General features: G+C 50.5%; 1 long non-coding RNA gene across 1 annotated transcript; it reads right to left on the bottom strand.

The window, feature by feature from the left end:
• Window positions 1-210: 210 nt before the first annotated feature.
• On the bottom strand, window positions 211-1,669 carry LOC138915226 (uncharacterized). Its single transcript, XR_011420871.1, has 2 exons — window positions 1,073-1,669; window positions 211-614 (listed from the first exon to the last, which is right to left on the bottom strand). It is a non-coding gene; the product is annotated as an uncharacterized lncRNA (long non-coding RNA).
• Window positions 1,670-11,217: the final 9,548 nt, after the last annotated feature.

The raw sequence follows: 11,217 nt of genomic DNA, 5'->3' as shown, positions 1-11,217 counted from the left end.
AGTTTCAAAGATGGGCGTCATCTGCTGCCCTACTGCCAACTAACTGTGGGCTCAGGTGCCCAGAGAGGGCAGGCTTAGCACAGATGGAGGAGTCTTGGGTAGGTGAAGTCCGTGCACAGTGGCACCTGGATAAGAGAGAGAAAATTTGAACACATATATCAACTAGGAATATTTTTGGCCACAAATAACACAAAACCCAAACTAACAGTGTACTGAACAGGATACAAGTTTATTTCTTCCTCATGTAAAAGAAGCCTGGAAATAGGCAGCCCAAGGCTGGCACAGTGGCTCTGTGATGTCATCAGGGACTCGAGCTTCTTCCATATTTCTATTTCATTCTCCCAGCATATGGCTTCCATTCTCAAAGTCATCTCATAGTCGAAGATGGCTGCTGGAGCTCCAGCCATCAAGCCTACCTTCCAGGCAATAGGAAGGAAGAAAGAACAAAAGGGGCTCACCTCCCGTTGAGTCAGGTCTCTTTAAGAAGACTCCTTGGAAGTGCCCTGCCACCCTTCCACGTACGTTGGTGAGAACGCAGTCCTGTGGCGTAGTCAGCCACAAGGGAAGCCGGGAAATGCTGTTTGTAATTGGGCACATTATCCAGGGCTCTGTTTCTGAGGAATAAGGAAAGAATGGCTAATCAAGTAGGTAACTGGATGTCACTGACTCAGAGACGTTTCCCAGAGTCATTCAAATGATGCCACATCACCAGGACTGAGTTAACCTCACACCAGCCGAGGCGGAAGGGAACAGGGAGGGGCTTGATCTGGAACTCGGAAAGGACAGTGTGACAGCACCACATGAGTGGAGACGCGGCCACGGCTGGGAATCCCATGCCCCTCGCGGACCAGCTGCGAGCTCCCCAGGGCATCCCAAAGCCACGGGCTGGACCTGGGGCCGCAGCATCAACCCCGCGAAGCCACAGGGTCCTGGATTTTCAGGGCACGTGCCCCCGGGACGCGAGTAGGAAATCCAAGCCTCTGGGCAGGCCCCGGGCCCCAGCCAGTGCGTTACCTCCTTGCAGCCTCTGAGCTGCGGCGCAGAGACAGTGAATTCCTTCCTGTTCCCTTACCTCTTAGGGCTCAGGAAAGGGCGGGTGGAGGCTGGGGTCCCAGAGGCTTCCTGTGGCCCGGGACTCTTCGCAGCTGCTGACCCGACATGGAGTCCCCGAATTCTTTACAGCAGGCTTCTGCCTTCCTGTTGAGACTCCCCACGGGTAACAGGCACGGACGGTGGGGTCCAGCCGGGAGGAGAGGCCGTGGGTGAGGCAGACCCCGCGGCTCCTAGGAACCCCAGAGGCAGCATTAATCCCGCCGCCTGGACGAGGGCTCGGCTCCCCTGCCAGGTGATTTGTGAGCTGCACGGCGGAGGCCTCTGGCCGCAGACCCCTGCGGCGGCCGTGGAGCCTGGCGGCGCCGCCCGGGACCGGGGACCTAGGCTTTCTCCGCCAGTCTCGCTGCCTGTCTTCCAGCCACAAATTTAGAAGCAGCGCTTAATAAGAAAAACAGAAGCCGCGGGAAGAAGACGGCTCTGGAAACAATATATGTTGCAAAAGCCTTTGCATGTCAGCTGCTCCCAATTAGCGGACCCTGACTGGCTCTCGGGCAGGAGCTCAGCCAGGGGCCAGCCGGCCAGGGAATTGAAGAGCACCGATGGCCACGTGGAACCCGGCCCCCCCTCCTGCCCCCCCCGGGGATGTTCTCTGCAAACCAGGCCATGGGGGGCGCGGCCGACCCGCTGCTCCCCCTCCCCCACGCTGGCTGCTTTGTCTTCCTCCCCTCCTGCTCTCTCTCCGCCTCTTCTCACTCCTTCTCCCTGCCCATTATCTCCTTCTCCTCCCTTGTCAGCTCTTTAGTTCTCTTAGAAGACATCCCTCAAGCATTACAGATTGACTGTGTGGCATTGAAGGCTAAACGCATCCCTGCTTAAGACGTCGCCTGTCCGAGAGGAGAAGACGTGCTTATCACAACGGCCACACTTACTGATTGCTGATTACGTGTGGGCGCTGCTGCAAGCACGTCACAGTCATTGGCTCATTCGTCCCCAAAACGATCTCAAGCGGCAGGTGCTTATGTGGCCCCTGCTGAACACGTGAGGCAGAGGGAAGAGGGCAAGCGGCACTGGGAGAAGCCTGGAGGTAAGGAGGCCGCGTGACTGCTTCCGTTCTATCTCTGGGGGCGCTCATCTCGAAACTCCCTGGGTGGGTCCTCGTGAAGAAGCTCATTTCCTTCGAGGCGGCGGGCAAAGGCTGGCGCCCTCGTGGTTTGCGTATAAAAGAGGAAGCAGAACTTCTCACTGTGTAGGTGCCGGTTGATGAGGAGGCAACAGTGGGTTCCTAACTATGGAATTCCACCTCGACTCGACTGACCAGCCAGTGGTCCGCCTGTTACTTCTCTCCGCGTGATTTGGAGGCTTCAAACATTGTGTCAGTTGAGATGCGCTTGGTTGGAAATAGCAGGAAGCCCAAACAAGAGGCCTTCAGTGGGGAAGAAATTGATCATCTCCCCTATCAGGACAGCCAGAGGGAGAGCCATGCCAGGACCAGTTAATTCAACAGCTCCATGATGGCACCAAGGACTCAGGTTCTTCCTGTATTTCTTACTGTCATCCTCAGTGTCACCCCTCATGGTCTCAAGATGGCTGCCACGGCTCCAGGCAAATACCCACACAACATCCAGAGGTGAAAACGGCACTGTCTCTTCCTTGTGTCTCTTTATAGAAGCTAAGAACCCTTTCCCAGAAGCCCCCAGGAGACGTCTCACATTTCTTGGGCCAGAACTGGGTCATATGTCCATGCCTAAGCCAGGAACAGACAAAAGGGGACAAGGCCACATGTTTGCTTCAGCCGATCAGGTCAGGGTGGGGCGTGGAAGAGGGCACATGGCTGTTGGGTTGAAAATCAATATTTTCTGCCTCAAGCATCTTCCTTAGTGACACATTCCCATCCACCCCCTGGCCCCTTACAAAGAGTTGTCATGCCAACGACTTCAATCCGGCTTCTTTGCAGGCAGAGGAAACTACCTGTTCTAAACACAAAACATGTGAAAATTCATCTTTTTCCAATTCTTTCGGTCTTTCGCTTTGACAAACAGGGCCTTGCCTTGCCAGCCTGTATCTGATCAAAAGCCAATAACCAGAAGGTTGAAACAGAAACGGACTCAAATTCCTGGCTTGACTCGATTCAGAGATAACCACGTACAGATTTTCTGGGTGTTTCTGTTACGGATTTTGAGCTCAGCCTGTGTTTAGAAAAGATTGGTGTCACGTATAAGCAACATGGGGTGAGACAAAGGTTAGGCTGATTCAGCCGTGGGTCTGAAAGAGAGAGGGAGCCAGAGAGAGTCGGAGAGACCGGGAGAGACTGATGGACAACACAGAGAGAAAGAGGCGGAGAGATGGGGAGAGAAGTCGTCCTGGTCTTCTCTTGTCTCCTTCCCGTGCAATGATTTGGACACGTGGCTCCAAAGAGAGGGACAGCTGAACTCTCAAGACGCAGAACATCCCAGAGAATCCCCAAATGTGTGACACTATCTCCCTATAATCGGTCCTAAATCCTAGATCACAAAACACTTGTGCGAAATCCCACAGCTAGCTGCGAGGGGAACTCAGTACACTTGGGTCCCACCACCCAACCTGGGATTGTCACCAAATAAGAGTGAGAAAAACAAGCCCATGTGAGGAGCTTCCCCACTTGCCGGCCCGGCCCCAGTAGTTTATATGCCTCACCTCATTTGCTCTTCCCAAGAACGCTGGCAGGTGGCTGTCATCTTTAAGGCTTGTTTTTCAGATCCCTTTAACAGCTTGCTGAGGCTGTTGAGTGACTCGCCTGAGGCTGCCTAGCCAGGAGGTGGCAGGGCCAGGAGGTCAACCAAAGTCTGTCTAACAAGAACTACTTGCTTGTTTTCGAGCTGTGCACTTGGAACCCGTTGTTATTCCAAGCATCTTACTAGCGCTGGAATGCTTTATTAATCATATGGATGGTGGGGGCGGGGAGCAAAGATTATTCTAGAGGTTGCTTAATAGCATTATTGTCATTATTTACAAAACTCCAATAATCTAGTAAATGGCCATGCACGGGAGTAACACAGAAAACTGGTGTGTGAAGCCGCCTGGGAAGAACAGTGCGGGGACATTTCCCTGGGGAAATAATGGTCTTGCTGACCCTTCATCTCAAGAGTCACTCACTCCTCAGACACTTGTACACAAAGGTTCCTAGCAGCTTTATTCATGAGCCAAAAAGTGGAAACACCTCGAATGTCCATCTGCAGGTGAATGGATAAATTGTGATCTGTCCATTCAGTGGAATATTATTCAGCCATAAAAAGAATGAGGTTCTGACACACGCTTCCACATAGATGAACCTCAAAAACATCACGCCGATGAAAGAAGCCAGACACAAAGGCGCCATGTTGCGTGAGTCCGTGTGCACGAAACGTGCAGAAGAGGCAAATTCAAAGAGATACAAAGCAGACTGGTGGTTGCCAGGGGATGGGGGGGTGGGAGTGTGAAGGAGCCTTCTTTGGGGGTGATGAAAAACGTAGTGGAACCAGATAGAGGTGGCGGTTAGAGAACATGAACACGCTAAGTGCCCCGGAATGGTTCAGTTCAAAGTGGTTAACTTTATGTTACACGAATCTCATCTCAGTAAAAAAAAAAAAGAAGAAAAGAATCAGTCATTCTGGCCTTCTAATCATAACGTTCTCAGAAAAACATCTGAAAGGGCACAGCCGCTCTCCTTCCAACAGGCAGGGCGAGAGTTGACGCTCCAGGAATCCTGGATGCTGTGGTCACTGACTGTGCAGGCTCGGGGCTGTCTTGATGAAGTCCTGCTGCTCTGTGTGGAGCGGCCCAATCGAATCACACAACGTCATTTTAAGAAGCCAGGGTGTATTTCTGATGGCTGAAGTTCTGCAGAGCCAGGTCAGGGCGGCAGCACAGTGTCAGCACCGAGAGATGCGGCCTCAAGAGAGGCCAGCTGACGGTGCCCTCCCCGGGAGCATCTGTGAAGTCAGTATGAAAGCGCCAAATGCAGTCATCAGGTCTGAGATAAGCCGTGTCCTCCAGGAGGATGGGAGACAAGTGAATTGGTGTGTGCTGTCGCTGACGTCGGTTACCTTTTAGACAAAGCCTCACGTGATCCTGATTTGAAATTTCACTGTGTGGGAACGGGATCTTGGTTCTGTCTGCTTGGGACAGGAGGAGTGGGGAGTGGGGGTGTGGGTGGAGAAGAAAGAGAACCAGGCTACAGTCACAGCGGCATGAGGAGGTCCCGGCCACGAACAGCCAAGTCACCTCTTTCCTGCAGACAGGAAGAGAAAACTGCAGTGGCCCTGAACTTTCCATTTTGAAAAGCTGGATGACTCCTTCCTTTGTGTATGAAAACACTGACACCTGCGTGACAAAGCCATCCCACAACATAGACTCCAGACTTTTTCGGCAGGAGGGTGGTTAGACGGCCTTCATCTGGTGGAAGGAGAGGGGAACCCCAGCCCTCCACATGAAACAAAGAACTTCTGGAAATACCTGAGCCATCACTTCTGCAGGACCCGCCCTCCACCCACCGGAAGCAGCGCGTGCATTGGCCAACAGCTCAGCCAACGGGCTGACATCTTCCCTTGGAGATGGCCCCCGGGTGACGTGACAAAAGACAGAGAGCCCCAGGCCTCCCAACTCCCCAGGGGTCCTTCTTCCATTTGCCCCTTCAGCCAAGATGTCGCTGGATCACCTCCAGTGCCAGGATCCAGCTGGACTCCTACCGGGTCCTTCTGAAGTCTTCCCCATGGTCCCCTGTGGCCCCACCTGACACTGCCTGCATCTCACCACTTATAATAATTTTCTTTCCTCACCTCTACTAAAGCCATAGTTATGGCCCAGTCATTCTTACACTCGTTTATCAGCTTCCGGGAGGTTTCTCCTCTTGGCTCTATTGGCCTCTGCTGGCTCACCCTCCCCTCCTTGAAGGCCCCCTCTACTATCTGGCACCTCCCCCTGCATATATTTTCATATTTATATGAGAACTTTGGAAGACTTGAATGGATCATGTTTCATCGACACTGTGAAATATTATGCAGCTGTTAAAAAGAATGCACTATGGCAGTGTGTTGACCTGAAGAGGTAGCTAATGTTTTAAGTTAAAAACAACCTGGGGCCAGCCCAGTGGCATAGTGGTTGGGTTCACGTGCTCCACTTTGGTGGCCTGGGGTTCGCAGGTTTGGATCCCAGGCACAGACCTACACTCCACTCATCCAGGCAGGCTGTGGAGGCATCCCACATAAAAATAGAGGAAGATTGGCACAGATGCTAGCTCAGGGCCACTCTTCCTCACAAAAACAAAACAAAACAAAAAACAACTGACATGCGGTCGAGGTTAACATCGTCAGTATCGTCAGTAACACGTCAATAACACGTACTCTTGATACGATGTGATGAGAATGGCGCTCCCCCTCTGGGGTGTGCTCCCCAAAACCTATCGCCCAGTCGAAGCAAGAGAAGTACACCAGACAGCCCACACTGGGGGCATTCTACAAAATAACTGGCCAGTATTCTTCCAAAGTGTCAGGGTCACGAAAGAGCTGCAGAGACTAAGGAACTGAGCCCTGCTGGAGCAGTGTGCGTCCAGCTGGGGTCCCAGATCAGCAGAAAGATATTGAGGGAAACTGCAGCATCTGAATAAAGGGTGGGCTTCAGTTAACAGTAACACACCAGGGCTGGCTTCTTGGTTTTGACAAATGGACAAGAGGGAAAACTGGGTGACGGGCATATGGGAACTTCCTTTGCAACTTTTCTGTAAATCTAAAACTATCCTCAAATTAAAAGCTTATTTTTAAAAAGAGCAACAAACTGTAAGGTGAATAGTATGCTCTCATTGGTTTCAAAAAATAAAATCCAATAAATACGTCCGTATGTATAAACACAGAGCACGGCACAGAAGGACACACAGAAGGGCACATGCTAAACCGTTACCATTTGTTACCTGGGGTGGGGGGACTGAGGGCGGGAGGCAGTCGGATTATTAACATTTTCCTTCTATTTCTGTATTATTTGAACTGCTGCAATAAATAACCTGTTTCTATGCTATCTGACCTGTTGTAGGTAAAATATGCCATTTTTTAAAGTCTCATAAAGTTTGGGGGAAAATACTTGCTTCCCTATCTCCAAAAGCAGTGGCAGGCAAACATTGATGGAAGTTTTAACAAGAAGGGCCACATTACACCCTCTCCCAACCCCTGAAAGATTTTCTCCCTCCAGAAAAATGATGGCATTTCCACGGGCCCCGTGAGGCAGTTAAACTGCAGGAGATACCAGGTGTGAGACATATTGTGACCCTACAGTCTCGAGCTTGTAAATAATAGCCATCAGTTGTATCCCACAGAGAATTTTATACATTAAGGGAAGTTTAGGGAAGCCTGTCCACTTCCTGCTGCACACTAGACCTGAAGATGTTGAACATGTTTTGAGTCGTGGAATAGGGGAGCTGTGAGGCGTGGATGGTGTAGGACGGAGCAGGGAGAGTAAAGAGGGACAAGCCCCGAGAGGAGGTTGAGGGAACTGACGGTTAAGAAACTACTGTGACTGCCGGGGGGGAGGGAAGGGAGGCAAAGATTCCCTGGAGAGGAACCAGCTGCAAAAGTGCTATAACGCATAAGAAGGCTTAGTAGGGTGGCCAGATACAAGATAAATATACGAATACCAGTCACTTCCCTCTACAGCAGCCTCCATCAATTACACGACTTCAGTGGCAAAAGGATGCATCTGTACCAACAAAAAAACCCAAAAACCACGGAGGCGTAGAGTTATAGGAAACACCCAAAACTGATGTGATGACAATTACAAAACTTCATTGGAGAACACGAGTCGACCCGAATCAATGGAAAGATTTACCTTGTTCTTTGGGTGAAAAGGCTCAACATTATAAAGACGCTGATTTCACGCCCACTTTAATGCAGAACTTCAATGCAATTCCAAGGAAACTCCCAAGAGAGTTTTTAATAGAACTTGAAAAACTGATTCTAAAATTCATCTAAACTGAAAAGCCGTGAACTCGTGTGAAAGAAAGCAATGAGAGGTTAGCACCTACTGCAAAGCTGTGATCGTGGAAGAGGTGTGGCCACAGTCCACGGAGGGGCAGTCGCTGATTCCACGCCATCCCAGCATCTCACCTCCCCTTCCCCCTCTCCTCCCCCCCGCCCCCCCCCCGAGAGAGCGCCCTGAACCCCCCGGGGGGGGCTCGTGTGGGACGGCCCTCCTCCCCACCTCTGGGGTGGGATCTGATGGGCGTAAGCCAGTCAGCATGTCCCATTCTCCCACCCCAGTGCTGCGTTCCAATCAGATAAAGAAGGACAAGACTCGATTCTGGAATGTTCGCTTATAGACTCCCTCTTTTCCTGTGGGATGTGACCAAGGAAGCACACAGCCTTGGGAGTTCCCCGCTTCGGACCAGGTGGTGCCAACACCGAGAAGGTGGAGGTAAACGCAGAGAGAGAACGTAGGTTGCTGTTGTCACCTGGGCTGCCGGGTCCCACTTTGTCTCAAGCCAGTGGCCCTGGACTCCTCAGGCACAAGTCAATAAATTCACTGTAGTGTTTTGATCAGTTCAAATTAAGTTTCCACTTGTTCACGACTAAAAGTATCGTCTCTGCTTCATTAGGGATGGACACGTAGATGAAAAGAACAGCACAGAGTATGCAAAAAGGGATAAGGACGTGTGTGTGTGTGTGCACTCCACACCCCGGGGTGGATGAGGGTTTCTGCGAGAGAGGACCCTAAACCAGCTGCCTCGGCCTCGCTTCGGGGATTTCCGAGATGCAGGCCGCAGGCCCCCCGGGATTGGCATGGACGTTTGTGACGAGCTTCCCAGGTGGTTCTTTGCGTGGGGTGGTTTGGGAACTACCAGAACAGGGCCCTGTCTCAAACTGTGCGTCACAACCAATCAGCTGGTTATGAAGCCAGTTGAGAGGGTCTGGGTCAGCATTTTTTTCTTGGTGGTGAAAGAATGGGTTGCGATGGGATGGAATGGAACAGCACAGAATGAACCAGAACACATCAGAGTGTGTCACAGCAGAAAAAGCTAAGCATTGTTTTAGGGAACTTTTGTTTCAGTTGTACGATTGAGCTGGCATTCAGCATCACAGGTATAGCTGTTGTCAAAACATCAAAATGCGTTTCTACTGGGAGCTCCCAGCTACCTTCACGTCCTGCTGCTGCCTTCGGACTCCCCCCTAGCCTCACTTCTATTCAGCGATGAAAGGGGCTTTCCAAGACCAGGCTCAACTTGAAGACCAAATTCTGACCAGGCCGCCTCCTGGCCTTACCAGATGTTAAATATTTGGACTCTCACCTCTGTCCGTGTGTGTCAGTGTGGTGCGCTGGGATGTTAAAGTGGGCCAAGATTATTTACGAAGTTTGAAAAGCACAGTTGAGAAGCCAGGGTTCTCCGAGGGCCTGGGTGATGGGAGGTCTGGGGGCGCGGGGTGCAGGTAGGTGCCTGGCCGGTCCCTGGGCGGAGCAAACAAGGAGTGGCCTTTGCTTCCTTCTCATATATTTGATCTGAAAACAAACAGCAGGAAGTGTGTAAATGCACACGCTGACCCCACCGCTGGAAGAGCAGGTGGCGAGGACACAAGATCGAACGGGACAGTCCTGACGTCAGCTTCTGGCGACCGTCCAGAGGTGACCCAGAGTCTGCGCCCGGGAAAAAGCTTGAAAAGAAGGAAAAGAAAAGTTGCTGCCCTTCTCCACTAACTCACCGTGATCAAAACCCAGCTCTGATGAAAATGTTTTAATACACCAGTCCTTCAGGCGCCAAACAGTAAACAAACCTTGTGTTTGGAAATGAGGGTCAACAAGAGCCAGTCATTTCATGAATTCGAAGTGGCCAACATCATTCATACCTTGGGCTCTAAATAAAATCCATTTCCTACAGCACTGCCCGTCCTGTGACCCCCCGTCCTCCTCGTCCACTGGCTCATTGTCAGCTCCCAGCAGCCGGCCAGCAGGAGGTCAAGATCCACCTCTCTTTTTCTCAAGCTGTACATGCCTAACGTCCACACCGGATGAGTTTGGAGATAACGGTGTATACACCGTGAAACCATCACCACAATCTGAGCCACACACATATCCATCGCCTCCAGGAGTCTCCTCCCACCTTCTTAATTTAGTATTATTTTGGGTGGGAGATAAGAACACAACATAAGATTTAGCCTCTTGGCAAATTTTTAAGTACACAACCCAGTGTTGTTAGCCATAGGCCCTGGGTCTACGGGAGATCTCCAGGACTTACTCATCTTGCATCACCGAAACTTTGTGCCCTTTCACTAGTCCTTCCTGTTCCACCCCCCGGCCCCTGGCAACCTCCATTCTACTCTCTGCTTCTGAGTTTGACTCTTTTAGATTCATCACATCCACGGTGTCATGTAGTGTTTGTCCTTCTGTATCTGGCTTATTTCACTAACGTAATGTTCTCCAGGTTTATCCATGTCGCATATTTCAGGCTTTCCTTCTTTTTCAAGGCTGACTAATATTCCATTGTACGTGTACACCACATTTTCTTTATCTATTCATCCATCGACGGACATTTAGGTTGTTTCCATAGCTTGGCTTTTGTGAATAATGCTGCCATGAACATGAAGTGTAGATATCTCTTCGAAATCCTGATTTCAATTCCTTTGGATATATTCCCAGAAGTGGGATTGCTGGATCTCGTGGTGGTTCTATTTTTAATTTTTTGAGGAACCTCCATCCTGTTTTCCATAGTGTCTGCACCGCTTTCCATTCCCTCCAACCTGTGTGAGGCTTTCCTTTGCCCCACATCCTCGCCTACTGTTGATTTTTTAATAACAGGCGTCCTACCAGGTGTGAGGAGGTGTTCCACTGTGATTTTAACTTGCGTTTCCCTGATGATTAGTGGGTTGAGCACGTTTTCATATACGTGTTGGCCATTTGTACGTCTTCTTTGGGAAAATGTCTGTTCAAGTCTTTTGCCCATTTTTAAATTGGGTTATTCGGGTTTTTGTTGAAGAGTTGTAGGAGTTCCTTATATATTTTGATTATTAATCCTTTATCAGATAGGGGGTTTGCAAATATTTTCTCCCATTCCACAGGTTGTCTTTTCATTTTGTTGATTCTTTCCTTTGTTGCGAGGATCCACGTGTTGCCAACACTTTAAAAACCTCTCGCCAAGAAGCCCAGCAGGATGAAGCTCAGAGGGCTCCATTCATC

Source organism: Equus caballus, chromosome 8, assembly GCF_041296265.1.
Source record: "Equus caballus isolate H_3958 breed thoroughbred chromosome 8, TB-T2T, whole genome shotgun sequence".
Lineage (NCBI taxonomy): Eukaryota > Metazoa > Chordata > Mammalia > Perissodactyla > Equidae > Equus > Equus caballus.
This window is presented reverse-complemented; position numbering and strand designations above follow the sequence as displayed.